The following is a 21,903-nucleotide window of genomic DNA, read 5'->3' as shown; positions in this document are numbered from 1 at the left end:
CAATCGTGACCCGAAAACAAGGAACCTTGAACGATCTGTGGGCAATAATTGAAAGGGTACTCTGGCTGACCATCCGTGACGTCATCCGTTCACACATTTAGCCTTTCGAATCTAGCGGCTCCTTGCCTGGGGACGGAATTATAGGCGCTTTGAAAGAAAAGGAAATCGTGGTAGTGACGAATTACGGACGTGATATGGAATCCACGCTCTTTCAGCAATGCTAGTAAAGGAGTTACCATGGAAATGAAAAAAAAAAAAATGAAGGTTGATTTACACATATTATGAATTGTGATGACATTAAAACATTATAGCAGATAGCCTAATAGTGATATGGGGTAGCGAATAGAAACAAAAAGAAAAGGTTTGTAATTATGAAATAGGTTAATGATGGATCATTCATCCATATTTTTCTCCCGAAGGTCAGGTCCTTCACTGCAAGCGCAGCATGTTCTCGCTTTTTAGCCATCCTCTTTGTCTCCGCATATGATCCATACATCTTACTGTTCTGTCATCTGACATCTTTTTCTGCCCCGAACTTTTCTCCCGTTCACCATTTCTTTCAGTGCATCCTTCAGTAGGCAATGACCACGGGAATTCCTTTTTCTCTTCTTGATCAGTTACAGCATCATTCTTTCTTCACCCACTCTTTCTAGCACAACCTTATTTCTTATGCCATTTCTTCTCCATATCCACATTTCAAACGCTTCTAGTCGTTTCTCTTCACTTCGGCCCCCATGTTTCTGCCCCCTTAGAGTGGTACACTCCACACAAAGCACTTCACTAATCTCTTCCTTAGTTCTATTTCTATTAAAAGCTTCTTTTGCCATTGCTATCCTCCTTTTGACTTCCTGGCAGCAGCTCATGTTACTGCTTATAGTACACCCCAAGTATTTGAAGCTGTCCACTTGGTCTACTGCCTCATTTAGAATTCGCAAGTTCGCCTTCTTTTATTTTCTTCCAATGATCATTGTCTTCGTCTTATTTGCATTTATCTTCATCCCATACTGCTCACAGCTGTCATTTAGCTCCAGTAGCATATCCCTTAGTCCCGCGCCGTGGCGTCGTGGTCTAAGACATCTTGCTTAGGACTCGCGTTACGGAATGCGCGCTGGTTCGAGTCCTTATGGGGGAAGAAATTTTATCATGAAATTTCGGCCAGTGTATGGGACTGGTGCTCACCCAGCATCGTGATGCACTTGGGGAGCTACGATAGGTAGCGAATCCGGTTGCGAATACCAGCTACAACGGCTGGAGGGATCATCGTGCTAACCACACGATACCTCAATCCTGGTTGGATGATCGTCCACCTCTGCTTCGGCATGTGGGCGTGAGGCCAGCAGCCGGCTGGTCGGTCTAGGCCCTTCACGGGCTGTAGCGCCACGAAAAGAAAAAGAAAGCATATCTCTTAGTATCATCTCCTCTTCTGCTAACAACGCCATATCATCAGCAAATTTTATGCACTTTATTTTTCTTTCGCCTACTATCACCCCTCCCATTATCTGAAAACAGTTCTTCACCAAATCCCCCAACTAGATGTTGAACAGGGTAGGTGATAAAGGGCATTCTTGACGTACTCTTCTCTCTATTCCACTTTCCTCTAACATTTCTTCTCCTATTCTGAGTCTGACGTTGTTTTACATCAATTATTATTTTAATATTGTCCTCTTTTGTCAATACACACCAATTTTCTTCAGGATCCCCATAAGTTTATTATGTTAATCAATTTGAGTCTCTTTAGACGCCATTATTATTATTATTATTATTATTATTATTATTATTATTATTATTATTTTTATTATTATTATTATTATTAGAACAAATGAATTGTGAAAGTATTGATTCTGATATGTATGCATGCATGTATGTATGTATGTATGTATGTATGTATGTATGTATGTATGTATGTATTTATTCACACTGCAAATGGATATATACCCGGTGGCAGTGGTAACTAATTACACTCAATAATGACAATTAATAATAAACACAATTAATAAAAAAATAATTAATAATAATAATAATAATAATAATAATAATAATAATAAGGAGCATCCTAAATTAAATGAAGCATGGTCACTTAAAATAACATTTAAATCTAATTTGTATCTTAACCCACGAGTGTGACAGGTTCATACCTGCACAAGTACCTTTTGGCACTACATTTATTTCGCTGTCAACTCACTCACTGCACTGATTCTATCTTGATTTCACTAACACTTCTAACCATTTCACTGTTCAAATACTTTGCACAGCCACTTCACTGACACTACACACTTCACTTACACAATAGACTTCACTGACACAGTATACTTCCTCACTGATAGAACACTTCAAATAACAAGATATCAATTACACCCTTTAAGTAGTGTGTATAATATACTACCGCCTATTAGTAAAGTCTTTAAGCCTATTTTAAATACATTTTTGGTTATTGGTAAAGCCTTCAGTAAGTCTGCAGGTAAAGCATTCCAGTCCCTGATAGTACGATTGAGAAAAGAAAACTTTCCAGTGTCCGTCCTCTGTCTTCTTTCCCTCAATTTATATGAGTGGTCGTTCCTTGAAGAGTAATTTGGTGGCTGCAACCTATTTTTTTTTCTCTCCAGGCAGGCTCACCTCTGTATGTTTTGAACAGTCCGCATAATCGAATTCGCGTTCTCCTGTCCGTGAGTGTGTCGCATTTTAATGGTGAATTATTACGACAACACTTGAGAGCCCGTTTTTGAATCTTTTCCAGTGTCTACGTTTCATTTTAGTTCAGGGACATTTGCCTCGGCATTAAATTTGTTACCAATTTCACTTATAAAAAATGGACTGCATCTGACATTCAATTTTGATATCGTAGCATCAGTATTATCAGCCGTCCTGCACCAGAGATCGCGTACCGTAGTGTGCTGAGGTCGTACCTCTTCCTGCGGTAAACGCTTCCCGTGCTACTGACAATTTTCCGCCTTGGAACAGCTGTAGTGTTTGCTTGTCGCTGGTCTTGAACAATAACGTGTGTTTCTTGTCCTAGATGTTAAAAAATTTTTTCTTAGCCGTGACAGTTGCCTTGGAAACAATAATAAAAAAGACTCCTCTTTGCTAATATGAAATCTACGCTCTTTCAGCAATACCAGTAAAGGAGTTACCATGGAAATGAAAAAAAAATTGAAGGTTGATTTACACATATGAATTCTGTATGTAATTCGGTTAAGAGAGAAGTTTTATATGATATTCTTATTGAATTTGGTATTCCCTAGAAACTAGTTCGATTAATTAAAATGTGTCTCAGTGAAACGTACAGCAGAGTTCGTATAGGTCAGTTTCTGTCAGATGCGTTTCCAATTCACTGCGGGCTAAAGCAAGGGGATGCACTATCACCTTTACTTTTTAACTTTGCTGTAGAGAATGCCATTAGGAAAGTCCAAGATAACAGAGAGGGTTTGGAATTGAACGGGTTACATCAGCTTCATGTCTATGCGGATGACGTGAATATGTTAGGAGAAAATCCACAAACGATTAGGGAAAACACGGAAATTTTACTGGAAGCAAGTAAAGAGATAGGTTTGGAAGTAAATCTGGAAAAGATAAAGTATATGATTATGTCTCGTGACGAGAATATTGTACGAAATGGAAATATAAAAATTGGAAATTTATCTTTTGAAGAGGTGGAGAAGTTCAAATATCTTGGAGCAACAGTAACAAATATAAACGATACTCGGGAGGAAATTAAACACAGAATAAATATGGGAAATGCCTGTTATTATTCGGTTGAGAAGCTTTTATCATCCAGTCTGCTGTCAAAAAATCTGAAAGTTAGAATTTATAAAACAGTTATACTACCGGTTCTTCTTTATGATTGTGAAACTTGGACTCTCACTTTGAGAGAGGAACATAGGTTAATGTTGTTTAAGAATAAGGTGCTTAGGAAAATATTTGGGGCTAAGAGGGATGAAGTTACAGGAGAATGGAGAAAGTTACACAACGCAGAACTGCACGCATTGTATTCTTCACCTGACATAATTAGGAACATTAAATCCAGACGTTTGAGATGGGCAGGGCATGTAGCACGTACGGACGAATCCAGAAATGCATATAGAGTGTTAGTTGGGAGGCCGGAGGGAAAAAGACCTTTAGGGAGGCCGAGAAGTAGATGGGAAGGTAATATTTAAATGGATTTGAGGGAGGTGGGATATGATGATAGATAATGGATTAATCTTGCTCAGGATAGGGACCGATGGCGGGCTTATGTAAGGGCGGCAATGAACATCCGGGTTCCTTAAAAGCCAGTAAGTAAGTAAATATGAATTCTGACGACATTAAAATGTTATAGCAGAGTACTTCCTTTGTTTTCTTTAATAACAGACGGGTCGCTGTACCTATTAGCTAGGTAAAAGGGCTGTTACAAGAAACTGTTACTGAGGTAAACTGTTCTTCAGAAAGAATAAAACATGAATCCATTCTTGAAATATAAAACATTTGTTGAGCGAGGTATTTAAGAAAATTGCGTTATGTTAAAGGTAGGAAGTGTTACCAACTGTTCTCTTGACATCCGTTGACATAAGTTAATTAACATCCATTTAGGTCTCAAAACTTCAGGAATTAAAATTATGTGCGTGTGTTAAGTTAAAGTATTAGTGGGTCTACGCCTTTTCAAGCCAATTTTGGAAAAGCTAACTTTAATTTCAGAAAACTAATCTCAATTTCTGAAGTGGTTAATTCTTATTAAAAAAATAAACTTAATTTTGGAAAAAGCAACATCAATTTCAGACAATGGATCGGAAATGATTCCAAATAAAGAAACGAATGAAGCCACTTTGAACTTCAAGTTTCGAATTTGTTTTCAGCTGTATAGTAATACTATATAATTTTATTATAATACAGGGTGATTCATGAGGATTTACCGTCCCTTGCGGAGCTTATTTCCGGAGATATTCTGAATAAAAATGTCGTATAAACATTTGTCCTAATCTCAATATTTTCAAAGTTACATTAATTTTAATTTGTTTGTAAAATACCTTTTTTTTATTTAGTTTTACGGGTAATAAAATATTACAAAGAGAAAGTGAACTATTCAGAAATATTTCTTTAATTGACTGGTGTTCTGAAGCTAAAAATATGTTGTTAATTGCTTTGTTTATTGTTTACTGTTAATTAAATAACATTGACAGAAATACAATCTTAGTTCTTCCCTGGAGTAAAAACCTCGTGCTCAGGGAGATACCTAAACACAAAGATAAACACAAAAATAATTTTTTGACACAAACTGGGTCAAGAAAAAAATTACAGGATTAAATTAAATTTAAAAATACAATTTCCATTTTAACAATTTAAGTCATACAAATACATATACATATTAAATCAATATATATTCTTTAAAAATTAAATTCCTAACTCTATTTTTGAAATTCCTGATACTAAAATTTTGAAAATCTGGATATTTATGAATTATTTTATTGTATAACCTTGGACCAAAGTAGGTACCATGGCTCAGATCTGTGTTTGTGAAACACTGGTTCCTCTAGTCGTATAAAATCGGATCTTTTAGTTCCATATTTATGATGGTACAATTTGAATTTATTACGGTTTTTATGTATGAAGATTAATAAGGCAATATAATAAATCTGTTTAATTTTCAAAACATTAAAATCAATAAACAAGAGCTCGGATGAGTAATCAATTGGTTTATTAAGGCATATTTTAATGATTCTTTTCTGAATAAGTATTAGTGGAATGAGATTAGAAACAAGCATTTCCCCACCCTAAAATTCCATACTGGAGAATGGATTGAAATAAAGCTAAATAAATGAGACGTAAAATATTAACTGGTAAATATGACCGAAGTATAACAAAGATATAAATTGTTTTACGTAATCTATTGCGTAAGTATGTAATATATTTGTTCCATCGTAAGTGTTGGTCGATTGTAATGCCTAAATACTTAACTTCTGAGGATTCGGTTAATATGGGACATTCACAATTTTGAGAAGAACAATCTGAATGATGAATTTTGAGCCTAAAGAAAGATTGAGGAGATTGAAGACCACTGGACCTTAGTGAAAATGTAACAACAGTTGTTTTGGATGTGTTTAAGGAAAGAGCGTTTGAATCAAACCACTCTTTAATTACCTGTAATCTATTATTCGCATTAATATAAGTGCCTTTCCAAGATTGTTCACCAAAACGAATTACGGTATCATCCGCATATGAATATATAACCCCAAATTTTCAATTTTAACTAAAAATGACATCATTCTTACGCACTTTTCGCAAAAATTGTTACAAATCATACGATTTTAGGAACTTGATTCTTTGCAGTTTAATTACGCATCCTAATGTACAGTCTTGAAGAATTTACAAGAGTGGCGTGATTTGTAACAATTGTTATGATAAATGCGTAAGAAAATGTAATTTTCTAGTTAAAAATCGAAAACAAAAATTCTGTACGAAGCAACTATGGAATTCACAACACATTTTTAGCTTCAGAATACTATCTAATTAAAGAAATGATACTCCTGAATAGTTCATTCTTTACCTGTAATATTCTTTTACCCTTAAAACTAAAGAATAATGCCATTTTACAGACAACTTCAAATTAATGTAATACAGAGATTAGGACAAATGTTAATATTAACTAATAAATAAGCTCCGTAACGGACGGTAAATCCTCGTGAATCACCCTGTATATGTTAAAATAGAAATGATTCTCAATATTTTCTTAAGAAAAAAATATTGTATAATTATAGCTATATAGACATTCAATGAACAATATTTTATTGACAATATTCGTTTACATTGCAACAGAATTGTTACGAACATAATTTATGTTGATTTAATGCAACTACATCTAATCTAATACAATATTATCCAAAGTAGCAGTAATTTATAGTATACTTACTTACTTACAAATGGCTTTCAAGAAACCCGAAGGTTCATTGCCGCCCTCACATAAGCCCGCCAGCGGTCCCTATCCTGAGCAAGATTAATCCAGTCTCTATCATCATACCCCACCTCCCTCAAATCCATTTTAATATTATCCTCCCATCTACGTCTCGGCCTCCTTAAAGGTCTTTTTCCCTCCGGTCTCCCAACTGACACTCTATATGCATTTCTGGATTCGCCCATACGTGCTTCATGCCCTGCCCATCTCAAACGTCTGGATTTAATGTTCCTAATTATGTCAGGTGAAGAATACAATGCGTGCAGTTCTGTATTGTGTAACTTTCTCCATTCTCCTGTAACTTCATCCCTCTTAGCTCCAATTATTTTCCTAAGTACCTTATTCTCAAACACCCTTAACCTATATTCCTCTCTCAAAGTGAGAGTCCAAGTTTAAAGGAGTAAAATTAGATTTTAACCAAGAGAGGAAATTTACCGCCCGATGTTTTTGTACGATCGCTTTTTACTGTTGTGTGCTGTACAATATTTTATTACTGGTATCTAAATTTAATTTTAAATTGTACGCCTTTTCTTTGTAATGTGTTGGTTGTGAAGAAGTTATAAATGAATAAATGTAATATGTTGGTTGTCATGGAGATATTGATTTAAAAACTTTTATGGTCGACCCTGCCGAAATGTAGTAATTATACACCTGGTAGCAGCCCTTTAATGGACCTCATTAAAGTACACGTATTCATTAAAGTTCAGGTGTTCCACCAATCACAAAACACCATTGTAGCAATATGAAAGCGCAAGTATCGATTATTCTCGGATATGCAATCGAAAGACAACAATAAATCAATAAATCACCTATATTTGAAATAAAGTCAGTTTTGTTACTATAATAATTAGCGTTAATTGTAAATAATATTCAGATAAATTCAATTTGTTATCTCGTTTTTCAATATCTAAATCAATTTCAAGGTTATATCTTTATTTTACTCTCTAGATTATATCAAGGTCAATGTCGACATTTGTGTCTCGGAAAAAATAAATACTTTCGCGTCTGCGCACATCTCACAATTTACGAGATATTGCACAAGGTCAGTTCCGCTCCCCAGTCAGATAAAAATAATATGAATACTTCTGAATAATTTCAAGTTAGAAATATGGTCGAGCGTAAAAATTCGTATGAAACTTGCCTATAATGGTAATTAAGACGGTCCTATGAAAATTATGAAACTCTCTTGCGCTCGTTTCATAAACATATTCGCGTCTTAATTACTACCATTATAGGCTCGTTGCATAATGTACTATTAGTTCACTGGTGTGAAAAAATCCTTTGTTTAAGTTGTTAAGGACGGTGAAATAAACACTAGTTTAGATATCAGTAATGGACAATAGTAATATACGTTACAAGAGCGGTATGTTGACGTTTTCATGGTCGAGGAAAAGATTGAAAAAGCGAAACGTAGTTGAGCTTTTTTAATTTCCGAGAATATGAAAAAAAAACATACCGCTCGTGTATCGTACATTATTTTGTGCGAAGATCGTTTATTACATACCTGAAAGACGAATTTCTAATTAGTTGCAATGAAATCTCCATGTTGGTTTCTGTTTAATGACGGCAACTTCGGAAAACCAAAATATATTTCTTCAACATTGTTGCTATAAAATGTTTTCTGTGTTTGCTATACTCCAGCATGCCGTGATATACGTCTGTCTTTTTTCCCCCCAGTCTATAAATGCGAACTTAAAACAAACGGTAAGGTTATATAATGATTTATTTTTCATTTTAATATTTTAACAATATTATTTATATAACATATTGCAGTAATAACGTCGGCATCTGGAATCTTGTTGATTTTTTCACGGCTTCCTTAATGGTACTTGTATCAGGAATGCAATAAGTTTCGTGGAGTAGTAGACTTTACTTAATTTTTGAAAATATTTAAAAACAATAATTATCATTGCAATTTAGATGAAATTGCAGTGGTAAGTTTCCAATTTATAATTATTACTATGTTAAAGTCTCTAAAAATAATATGTTAAAAGCCTAAAGCAGTAAAATGAATGTCGCGCTTAAGCGGTAAGAAGAGGGAAATTGTTATGTGTGTTAGGTTGGGAATACTGAATGTGGTATTTCACACTTACCGCGTATTGGTTCTGTGCGGAAAACAAGCAAATACACACGATCTCGCACAAAATATAAAACTTTGTCACTTGCTGAAACCGTTTATTTCTTCCATAAACATTATACATTGATAATGCCTATAGAGGATTCCACGTTAAGAAAAAAGCATTGAGAATATGGGACTATTCCATCGAATGACCAGTTACCATAGAAACGCCTTACTAGCACATAGCTTGTACAAAGTATCAGGCAAGGCCTATAAAACCAATGCTTTTTTACTTAACGTGGAATTCTCTATATAAGCTATTAAAACATTATCTTCTTCTGAGATTGTATAAAGACAGTTTCCATAGTGACCTGAAAGCTGTCAGCTTATCTATAGTACCGACATATCTTTTCACGTCTGTCAGCTTTTATCTCGCTTTTTATCTCGTGTTTTACGAGATACCGGCATGTGAATGTCTCCACCTCTATTTTAGTCTTGGAATAAACTTTGGAATTGACTGCAATGATTCAGTTCATTAAACAGTTTACTTTGCCTGAGTTCTGGTATGAAATCACCGAATTCATTGCCTCATAACAGTATTTCCATGATGATGAATCATGCACTAATAAAGGAAGGTATTTCTAAGTTACTTCAATTGTTGGCTCCGTATTGCATAGGTCCGCGGTTCGATAATCCAGACTGTTCTCGTAGCCTACGTAAATTCCGGATGGAAAATTTCACTTGCAAATTTGTCTGCACCGTTACGTCGGAAGTCGTTGTGTTGCCATGGAAACATGACATGAAATACTCTGCGTATAATTTAGGTAGGCCTACTTAATATAACGGAATTTTCAATCTCAGATGCTCTCTTGTACTCATATGACAGGATTTTTTTTTTCCTTTTTTGTTCCTATTTCCAGTAGTCTTGTACAGGGGTTCCCAACCGGTGTGTAGCGGAATTTTGGAACTGAAAAAATATATTTTATGCCATCCAGAAAGTCTCTTTACAACACATTTTTTATTTACAATGAAGTCTTTGATATGGTACATTTTATTTTGAGACAGACTTTACCAATGAAACGTGAACACTTACTACAATGTTCAGTTTAATTTTTCTGCCTGGCGATAATAAATGTATCTTAGTGAAACGTACAGCAGAGTCTGTATAGGCCAGCTTCTGTCAGATTCTTTTTCAGTTCACTGTGGGCTAAAGCAAGGAGATGCACTATCACCTTACTTTTTAATTTCGCTCTAGAATATGCCATTACGAAAGTTCAGAGTTTGGAATTGAACGGGTTAGAATCAGCTTCTTGTCTATGCGGATGACGTGAATATGTTAGGAGAAAATCCACAAACGATTAGGGAAAACACGGGAATTTTACGTGAGATAAGTTTGGAAGTAAATCCCCAAAAGACAAAGTATATGATTATGTCTCGTGACGAGAATATTGTACGAAATGGAAATATAAAAATTGGAAATTTATCTTTTGAAGAGGTGGAGATGTTCAAATATCTTGGAGCAACAGTAACAAATATAAATGATACTCGGGAGGAAATTAAACGCAGAATAAATATGGGAAATGCGTGTTATTATTCGGTTGGGAAGCTTTTATCACCCATTCTACTGTCAAAAAATCTGAAAGTTAGAATTTATAAAACAGATATTACCGATTGTTCTGTATGGTTGTGAAACTTGGACTCTCATTTTAGAGACGAACAGAGATTAAGGGTGTTTGAGAATAAGGTTCTTAGGAAAATATATGTGGCGGCTAAGAGGGATGAAGTTACAGGAGAATGGAGAAAGTTACACAACACAGAACTGCACGCATTGTATTCTTCACCTGACATAATTAGGAACATTAAATGCAGACGTTTGAGATGAGCAGGACATGTAGCACGTATGGGCGAATCCAGAAATGCATATAGAGTGTTAGTTGGGAGACCGGAGGGAAAAAGGCCTTTAAGGAGGCCGAGAAGTAGATGGGAGGATAATAATAAAATGGATTTGAGGGAGGTGGGATATGATGATTGAGACTGGATTAATCTTGCACAGTATAGGGACCGATGGCGGGCTTATGTGAGGGCGGCAATGAACCTTCGGGTTCCTTAAAAGCCATTTGTAAGTAAGTAAGTAAATGTTACTCAAGTTGCTGCTTGTTTTTTTTTTTTTTTTTTTAGATTGTGTGTTAATATGGACCTATCTAAAACACTGGCTGTCCGACACTACATAGAAGTTATCAGTGCTTAAATATGTGGAAATAACTATGTTTTTAACATACATTTTAAATTCCTTAGACCTTGAAAGTCTTAGTTGGACGAGAAGGAGGTTAAAAACGAGAAAATTCCCGTGCAGTGAACAGTAATCATTTCCAAGTCGCTATAAAATATTCTGCACAGAGTTTCACCACCTTTTTCTGCAGAAGAAAAGCTCTGGTTGTTATTATTTTACCACAGTCCCGTATATACAGTCACGAAGCTCAATACGTAGTAAATATGCATCCAAAAATAGTTGCTAACCACTAGGATCGCTAGTATCGCCTCATCACAGACAATGCAAAATAGTACCGGCACAGTCTATTGATGATCCTAGTACTTACTTACTTACTGGCTTTTAAAGAACCCGGAGGTTCATTGCCGCCCTAACATAAGCCCGCCATCGGTCCCTATCCTGAGCAAGATTAATCCAGTCTCAATCATCATATCCCACCTCCCTCAAATCCATTTTAATATTATCTTCCCATCTACGTCTCGGCCTCCCCAAAGGTCTTTTTCCCTCCGGCCTCCCAACTAACACTCTATATGCATTTCTGGATTTGCCCATACGTGCTACATGCCCTGCCCATCTCAAACGTCTGGATTTAATGTTCCTAATTATGTCAGGTGAAGAATACAATGCGTGCAGTTCTGTGTTGTGTAACTTTCTCCATTCTCCTGTAACTTCATCCCTCTTAGCAGCCACAAATATTTTCCTAAGCGCCTTATTCTCAAACACCCTTAATCTCTGTTCGTCTCTAAAGTGAAATTCCAAGTTTCACAACCATAAAGAACAACCGGTAATATAACTGTTTAATAAATCCTAACTTTCAGATTTTTTTTTACAGCAGACTGGATGATAAAAGCTTCTCAACCAAAAAATAACAGGCATTTCCCATATTTATTCTGCGTTTAATTTCCTTCCGAGTACCATTTATATTTGTTACTGTTGCTCCAAGATATTTGAGTTTTTCCATCTCTTCAAAGGATAAATATCCAATTTTTATATTTCCATTTCGTACAATATTCTCGTCACGAGACATAATCATATACTTTACCCCTCCTGTTCTATATAGACTTGTAACATTCCAAGTACCAAATCTCAATACCTTATTCCTTTGCAGAGAATCAGTCCCATTCCAAGGCTTATATGAAAGGTTTCGTAACAAGCTGTTTTTTTACGGTGATGGGTTGTTAGCCCTTCGCCCAACCCCCAAGCTGGAGGACCACCCCTCATCGGCTGTCCGCGACTGCTTATTCAATATATATTTACAGCTACCTTCCATATCTGCAACCTGAGTACGCGCCATACCGTGCTAGTACTGTCATCAACTCAAGTTTCGTGACTGTATGTACTACACTGTGATTATGTCTTTATTATTATTATTATTATTATTATTATTATTATTATTATTATTATTATTATTATTATTAAAAACAAATAAGGTGTCTCGATATCGTGGGCGTTCAGTGAAGTGTGTCTTCAGTTAAAAAAGGTTAGGAACTACTGCCCTGGACTATGGATATGCCCGATCTGCTCTTGATTAATATACAGCCTATCTAACAATTTATTATATAATGGGGCGTGACGGACCGCAGCGAAAACCACAAGGCACGTTATATAAACTTCCAGAATAAAGTGAGAGCACCGCGTTGGTAAAGCACGAAATCACAGCCTAGTATATACAGTCACGAAACTTGAGTTGTGAGGGTGCTAGGAACAATAGACTGTACCGGTACTATTTCGCATTTTCTGTATTGAGGCGATATTAGCGATCCTAGTGGTTAGCAACTATCTATGGATGCATATATACTACGTATTGAGCTTCGTGACTGTATATACTAAACTGTGACGAAACTAAGAAACAATTTGTTAGTGTGACTTTTCAAAACTATAATCGCACCTATCTTTAAGAAGGGGGACAAGACTAACTGTAGTGACTTTCGAGGAATATCACTTTCGTTGACGTCGTACAAAATTTTGTCCAATATTCTTTTGAGAAGATTAACTCCATATGTAGATGAAATTATTGGGGATCATCAGTGTGGTTTTAGGCGTAATAGATCAACTATTGACCAGATATTTTGTATTCGACAGATAATGGAGAAAAAATGGGAGTATAAGGGTACAGTGCATCAGTTATTCATAGATTTCAAAAAGGCATATGACTCGGTTAAGAGAGAAGTTTTATAAGATATTCTTATTGAATCTGGTATTCCCAAGAAACTAGTTCGATTAATTAAAATGTGTCTCAGTGAAACGTACAGCAGAGTCCGTATAGGTCAGTTTCTGTCAGATGCTTTTCCAATTCACTGTGGGCTAAAGCAAGGAGATGCACTATCACCTTTACTTTTTAACATTGCTCTAGAATATGCTACAATATTAGGAAAGTTCAGGATAACAGAGAGGGTTTGGAATTGAACGGGTTACATCAGCTGCTTGTCTATGCGGATGACGTGAATATGTTAGGAGAAAATCCACAAACGATTAGGAAAAACACGGGAATTTTACTGGAAGCAAGTAAAGAGATAGGTTTGGAAGTAAATCCCGAAAAGACAAAGTATATGATTATGTCTCGTGACGAGAATATTGTACGAAATGGAAATATAGAAATCGGAAATTTATATTTTGAAGAGGTGGAGAAGTTCAAATATTTGGGACTAAGAGAGATGAAGTTACAGGAGAATGGAGAAAGTTACACAACGCAGAACTGCACGCATTTTATTCTTCACCTGACATAATTAGGAACATTAAATCCAGACGTTTGAGATAGGCAGGGCATGTAGCACGTATGGGCGAATCCTCCCAGTGTTAGTTGGGAGGCCGGAGGGAAAAAGACCTTTAGGGAGGCCGAGACGTAGATGGGAAGATAATATTAAAATTGATTTGAGGGAGATGGGATATGATGATAGAGACTGGATTAATCTTGCTCAGGATAGGGACCCATGGCGGGCTTATGTGAGGGCGGCAATGAACCTCCGGGTTCCTTAAAAGTCAGTAAGTAAGTATTTAAAACATGTCCAGTATTTTCATGGTTTCTCCAACAGTATCATCCAGTGTGTGCATACTGTATATGGGCTGCCATTATCTTCAGTAGTAGAGTGTGACGACAGAGAAACTGGGCAAGCAACTGTGTTCTAGAAAAAGACGAGGATTTCTTTTAAATTCAGAGATCCATCATTGTTCTAATCATTCTCTTTGTTACTCCCTGATCCGACAAAACATGGATTTCATATTCATGCACACACCTTCCTGTATCTCCATGGTTACCTCACTTTCACCCTTTTCAATACTATTGTGTTCTACGAACAATATAAACTTGACACCTTCTTTGCATGCAACACCGTCGTATGTCCTTGCACTTTATAATGTGGAACAAACATTTTTTTTTGTTAGTCTAAGATGTGCATATTTAGGGGAATATATGATTGTCATAATACAGGGTGATCCATTTTGGAAGATATAAAATCAAAACACTGTAATTGAGAACTGGTGTGCTATTTATTCACCAGTCATCTGTAAATACGGTCGGAACTACAGGGACATCTTTTTATTTTTACTTCAATTTTTATTGTACCTGAGTTTTTGAATGTACTTCACTCCCACCCCTTCTACTAATGAAGTTCAACCGTCCTCCACACAGATCCAAGGCCGCATATACAGTAATAATAGCCTTAAGGTCATAGTAAACAGTACGTTCCAAAAATATGTTCGCGTTTTCCAGTGACGAAAGAGCTTTCAAAATTGAATCATTTTCGCACAGGTACTGTCGTCCATTTGCCTACGTCGTATCCCGGTTTCCCCCACCAGCTTTTATTCGCCAGCTAGTGGCTGGGCTGTCTTAGCTCTTTTCTGAGAACATTAATTTCTGTTAGGAACTGGATGTCTACTTAATATTATACAACTGTTTTAAATAACTTAAATAAAAGGGCCTCGTTAAGTAATTAACTGTCACGTGATTTCCTCCCTTTCTACGACCCTGCGACATAAGCACTTGGACGGACAGTAGATAGTATGTCTGAGTAATTTTATCTTTTCGGATCGGGCAGAAGTGAAGATTGAATTTACAGTACGTAAGGTACTCTTTTATAGAGTAGGTACAGAATTATTTCAACATGAGTTACTAGAACGAAGGACGAAACTGGTAATTGGGATTAGGTACAATAGTCTATAGTGCGATAATATGCACATTAGAACTGAAGCCTGTATCGAAATGAACGGCCACCATTTTCAAAAATGTGTTTAAATATTCATATTATGATTATTTTTCAATTTAACTTCTTTCTCTATATTGTACGCTAATGTGCTGTAGACAGTATAATATACACTGCATAATGAATACGTCCGAATGGATAGCTCAGTTCTTGAGTAAAAACACTCATTGTTAGTACTGTACTGTATTGTGATTAAACAAAAATCTAATGAAAATTATCAAACCCAAAATCGCGATATTTCCTAGTTTACGTAAATGGATGAACTACTTTTCTTCCCTCCTATACCTAGTAAAGTGATTTGTTTGTATATTACGCCAGTATCATCGAACTCCTGTCGTGGAAGGGTAGCAAACGGCGTTGATCCAAAGATATAGCCAGGTTAATATTAGAAATGTTAGTAAAAATAAAATGATGTCCCTGTATATAATGTCGGAAAATTTGACTTCAGTGTTCTCACATTGCGTACACAGTACATATTGTGTGGCCAATTCCTACCATGTGTAATCTTATATGTCAGTGGTAATTTCTACAGAAGCAGAGACAATCTTTTTGTTTTGGGATCAATATCCCAACTCTTAAACGTATGTTAACGAGAAGTTATTTGTACAATTATAACAATAGACAAGAAGATTTGTTTGATGTACCTCATTTTAGATTAATTAAGATTAGAGATAATTTTGAATTTATGGCGTTAAAGAGTGTGTAATAAAATTTTCCGCCATTTATATTGTATGAGCAAGGGTGAATTTGGAAGAACTAGGCGTACCTCTGTTTGGCTCCGGGTAAATCCTTTTTAGTATTAATGAACATTTTTATACTGGTTACGAAAATTTGTAAATTTTTTATTTCTTGTCAATTTTTGTTTTTGGCTAGGTTTAAAACTCCGTATCTTCATTGGGTGTAATTAGACTAAATAAGTGGATATAAGTAAATTAATTAAATAAGCAAATAAATAATTAATTAATTAAATAATTCGTAAGGAAATAAATGAGATAAATAAAAACAATTAATTAAATAATTAATTACATAAACAAATAATTAATAAGTTAGATACAATTAAATAAATATTTAATTAGATAATAATTAAATAAATAATTAATAAGTTAGGTACAATTAAATAAATATTTAATTAGATAATAATTAAGTAAATAATTAATTAGATATAAATTAAAAAATAATTAATTGGACAATAATTAAATAAATAATTAATTGGACAATAATTAAATAAATAATTAATTGGACAATAATTAAATAATTAATTAATTGGACAATAATTAAATAAATAATTAATTGGACAATAATTAAATAAATAATTAATTGGACAATAATTAAATAAATAATTAATTGGACAATAATTAAATAAATAATTAATTGGACAATAATTAAATAAATAATTAATTGGACAATAATTAAATAAATAATTAATTGGACAATAATTAAATAAATAATTAATTGGACAATAATTAAATAAATAATTAATTGGACAATAATTAAATAAATAATTAATTGGACAATAATTAAATAAATAATTAATTGGACAATAATTAAATAAATAATTAATTGGACAATAATTAAATAAATAATTAATTGGACAATAATTAAATACATAATTAATTAGACCATAATTAAAGTAATAGTTAATTATATAATAATTAAATAATAAATTATTTAGATATAAATTAAATAATTAATTAGATAATAATTAAATAAATAATTAGATTGACTATTTCGTTTATATGACGTCATTCCATTTTCGACCAATGGAGTGTAATGAAATTTTGAATTCCAACCAATCATAGTCAGACTTTGCGATAATTTTTGCAGCTAGATTTATCGCTATCAATTTATCGCATGGTCGATCTTTTGTTTAGTCGTTGTCGCCAACTGTTTCCCCGCAAATTGATGATCATGAATACATTAAGATGCAACTACACCGTTAAACTTTTCTTTGAACTTTAAAGCAATGAATGCAAGGTTGATATTTAATATTAATTAATATATTTACGCAGTGAAGACGACGTTCAAAACGGCGCACCATGTAGACACAAAATCTTCATGCATCTTAATTGAACGCACCTTTTAAACTTGATTCTTTCAATATTCTTCCCAGATTGCACGCATACGCGATTGGAATATTGAACTGTGTAGATGCAGCTTTAGTTCCGTTACACACTACAGCGAGAATGCGTTTGTCGAGCTATAAAAAATGCTTTCGTGTAGCACTGATTGTAACGGTCGAAATAAGTCACAGCTGACATTGGTCCTGCTCCCACAGATAACATAACCTATAAAATTGTAGCCTATAATATTTGTATTGAAATTGGACAATTAATAGACGTTCAAATTTATGTAACATCATTGCATATCAAAGTCAAAGACCTTGCATAGTAATAATAAGGTCTTTGATCAAATTGCCTTCCGTATGGCGTAATACAATTCGTGTTTTAATTAGGCCTATCTATACAGAGATGGCTTCACTGTGTAGCAACATGTCTCGCTGTGAATACATAAGCATTGGTATATAGCTGTCCCCACTGTTACTGTTAAATTAAATTATGATTTCAGCAGATAATGAAAATGTATTTGTTATAATAATAATAATAATAATAATAATAATAATAATAATAGTAATAATAATAAGAGAAAAGTGCAGTACATGTAATTAACATTGTTAAAGCTGTATTTCGCTTTTCGCAATTGGCATTACTGAATAATAACATCGAATTTCTTTATTGCAATAATCGATATTCATCTACGAGTATTTCAACTTCACAATGTCTGAATAGGTTAAGTATTCGTTAATATACAATTATTAACATTTTGTGATCGAATTTTAGGGATATATTATTTAAATTTTTATTTTATTCACGAAATAGTCCTAATAAATGTCACTCGAAGTCTGAGATTTCCCAGATAAATCCACTCGCGAAAATCCACTCGCTTCGCTCGTGGATTTATCGGCAGATCTCAGACCTCTCGTGACATTACTACAGATAAATAAAAAATAAGTGAATAATTAAAGAAGTGAATAAATTTAATGAATGAATAAATGAATACATAATTAATTGGATAAATAATTACAGAAATAATTAAATATGTAGGTAATTAAATAATTATCTAAATAAGTAATTAGATAAATAATTAAATGGGTAATAAGTGAATAAATAATTAAATACAACAATGATAAAATCCGAATTGAGCAACAATGCCAAATTTTAATTGAGCAACAATGCTAAAATCCGAATTGAGCAACAATGCTAAAATTGCAATTGAGGAACAATGCCAAATTCCAATTGAGCAACAATGCCAAATTCCAATTGAGCAACAATGCCAAAATTCCAATTGAGCAACAATGCCAAAAACGCAATTGGGCAACAATGCTAAAATTCCAATTCAGCAACAATACCAAAATCCCAATTGAGCAACAATGCCAAAACTCCAATTGAGCAACAATGCCAAAATTCCAATTGAGCAACAATGCCAAAATTCCAATTGAGCAACAATGCCAAAATCGCAATTGAGCAACAATGCCAAAATTCCAATTGAGCAACAATGCTAAAATTCCAATTGAGCAAAAATGCTAAAATTCCAATTGAGCAACAATGCCAAAATTCCAATTGAGCAACAATGCCAAAATTCCAATTGAGCAACAATGCCAAAATCGCAATTGAGCAACAATGCCAAAATTCCAATTGAGCAACAGTGCTAAAATTCCGATTGAGCAACAATGCTAAAATTCCAATTGAGCAAAATGCCAAAATCGCAATTGAGCAACAATGCTAAAATTCCAATTGAGCAACAATGCCAAAATTCCAATTGAGCAACAATGCCAAAATTTCAATTGACCAACAATGCTAAAATCCCAATTGGGCAACAGTCACCAATCGACAAGTTAAATTGTATAAATTCACGAGTGAAATTGAGTCTTCGATACAGCCTACCCCGATTTTTTCAAACAGCTGAAGTTTTTGAAATTACGCTTTCAAATTCGACACGCTCGGATTTAAACCCGAGCCTCCACTGTAGAAATCTGACACAAACCTCTGACCTAAAGGTTTACCACGTGTGTGTATATAGCAGCTATAAACCTGTATGCATTGCTGAAATTACAGTAAACGTCACGCGAATCACAGAGTGTGAAATTGGGCTGCATTACACCCGTGTGAATCTCTGGTTTGGGATGCTGCGCTCTTCATTTGTTGCGCGATGGATCGCAATTCGCTAACGCCTCCTGTTGAAGTGGCGGGCAGGGCCCATATCGAAGGCTTTGTGTCCCCAGAAGCCTATTTCCGGCTGGTCAAAGCCGACTTCCGGAATATTCTAGGCCAGGCTCTCTGTATGCGTGTTTCACCGTCTCGAAACAGACCGCTGCGCTGAATAAACAAGAACTCATTATGGCAATACATTCGACGCCCTCTGGCGTCCGTGCAGGAAGGACATACGTCCGGTGACGTTGTTCTTTAATATTTTCATTTCTGGGTGTGTACGGAGACGATGGGGTGGTGATATGTTGACGATGGAGCAAAGGTTGAAAGAGAATTACGTCGAGTACCAAAGAAAAACTACATCACAGCAGTTTTGACTTGATTGATTGATTGATTGATTCATTCATTCGTTCATTCATTCATTCATCCATCCAATTACTTAAATCAATAACACCACTATACCACAGTCTAGTATATACAGTCACGAAGCTTGAGTTGTGAGGGTGCTAGGAACACTAGACTCTGCCAGTACTATTTCGCATTGTCTGTAATGAGGCGATAGTAGCGATCCTAGTGGTTAGCAACTATCTATGGATGCATATTTACTACGTATTGAGCTTCATGCCTGTATATTCTAGACTGTCACTATCTATTCAGTTCCTCATTCGCCCAAGAACACCACTCACTCACCCACACACCTACGCAAACTTTAATCTATTCATTTATCCACCAACTCAATTCATCCAACCACCTGTCTACCCAAACATGTATGTGACTGTTTTCCTATGTGTCAACAAACACGCACGCACACTCAGCCTATACAGGGTGATCCGTAAGTAATGTCATTAATGTCAGGGTGTTATTCTTTCAGATATTTCAAAGAAAAAAGTTTAGTACAATTTTGCTCGTTTTTGCTTCCTTTTCGTGAAAAAGAAAATGTTTTATATGAAACACACATTAAGGGGAGAGGATGGTATTTTTTGGTGAAAATTGATTAAATTAAAAAAAAAATCTTTAAAATACTCTGTGACGTGTGGAATGCATAGCATAACATTTTGTGGGTATTTGTGCCCTTATCGGATGTTGAGTCGCCATTTTTAAACTTCCTGCGTTACGGATTTTTAAATCACTCGCCCACTTTTATTGCTGTTTCCGGTAAATTAAATTTTCAAACATTTTTTTCTTTAAAATACCCTTTGATATGTGTGGAATGCATTGCATAACATTTTGTGGGTATTTGTGCCCTTATCGGATGTTGAATCGCCATTTTTAAACTTCCTGCGCTATGGATTTTTAAATCACTCGCCCACTTTTAGTGTTGTTTCCGGTAAATTAAATTTTCATTTTTTTTCTTTAAAATACCCTTTGATATGTGTGGAATGCATAGCGTAACATTTTGTGGGTATTTGTGCCCTTATCGGGTGTTGAGTCGCCATTTTTAAACTTCCTGCGTTATGGATTTTTAAATCACTCGCCCACTTTTATTGTTGTCTCCGGTAAATTAAATTTTCAATTTTTTTTTCTTTAAAATACCCTTTGATATGTGTGGAATGCATTGCATAACATTTTGTGGGTATTTGTGCCCTTATCGGATGTTGAGGCGTCATTTTTAAACTTCCTGCGCTATGGATTTTTAAATCACAAGCCCGCTGTTACCGGTTTCCAGTAGCTTCATTTTTTTGCTACATTGCCAGACAAAAATGGATGTAATTTCTGAACTATTAAAGATACATGCATGAAATTTAGAACACACATTCTTTAGACTATTAGGAAACTTTTCTCTGTAACAGAATTTTGTTAATTGATTTCATTTTAAAAATACGTCCGTTTGTTTGCAAGAAAGAAAATTAGAAAATTGTTACTAAATTTTAATTGTTTATTTAACAAACGTAGGGACTAATATCAAAATTCTGTTACAGACAGTTTGTAGAACATGCTTTTACAAGTACATTGCAAAAAACTATTTGAATCTATCTTTAAAAACGGGTTAGATATATCGGTTTTAGTACAATCCTGCATTGGCTATATATATATATATATATATATATATATATATATATATATTTTTCAAATTTGGGCCCCCAAATATTTTTTTTTCAAAATATTTTTGTTTGGTTGAGTTGCCACAGCTATGAGCTCTGTACATACAAAAAATTAATATTTTACACCAAATAGGAAAAAAGTTAAAAAAAATACGATCCTCTCCCCTTAAGATATAATGGATCATATACGGAGACTAAGAGGAAGACAGA

The 21,903-nt window shown here is 34.6% G+C and overlaps 1 protein-coding gene across 1 annotated transcript in view; it reads left to right on the top strand.

The window, feature by feature from the left end:
- LOC138700988 (partitioning defective 3 homolog) overlaps positions 1-21,903 on the top strand; it is a 467,315-nt gene that overhangs the window by 37,816 nt on the left and 407,596 nt on the right. The window lies entirely within an intron of this gene.

This window comes from Periplaneta americana, chromosome 6, assembly GCF_040183065.1.
Source record: "Periplaneta americana isolate PAMFEO1 chromosome 6, P.americana_PAMFEO1_priV1, whole genome shotgun sequence".
Classification (NCBI taxonomy): Eukaryota; Metazoa; Arthropoda; class Insecta; order Blattodea; family Blattidae; genus Periplaneta; species Periplaneta americana.
The sequence above is the reverse complement of the archived record's forward strand: the minus strand, read 5'-3'. Positions and strand labels throughout refer to the sequence as shown.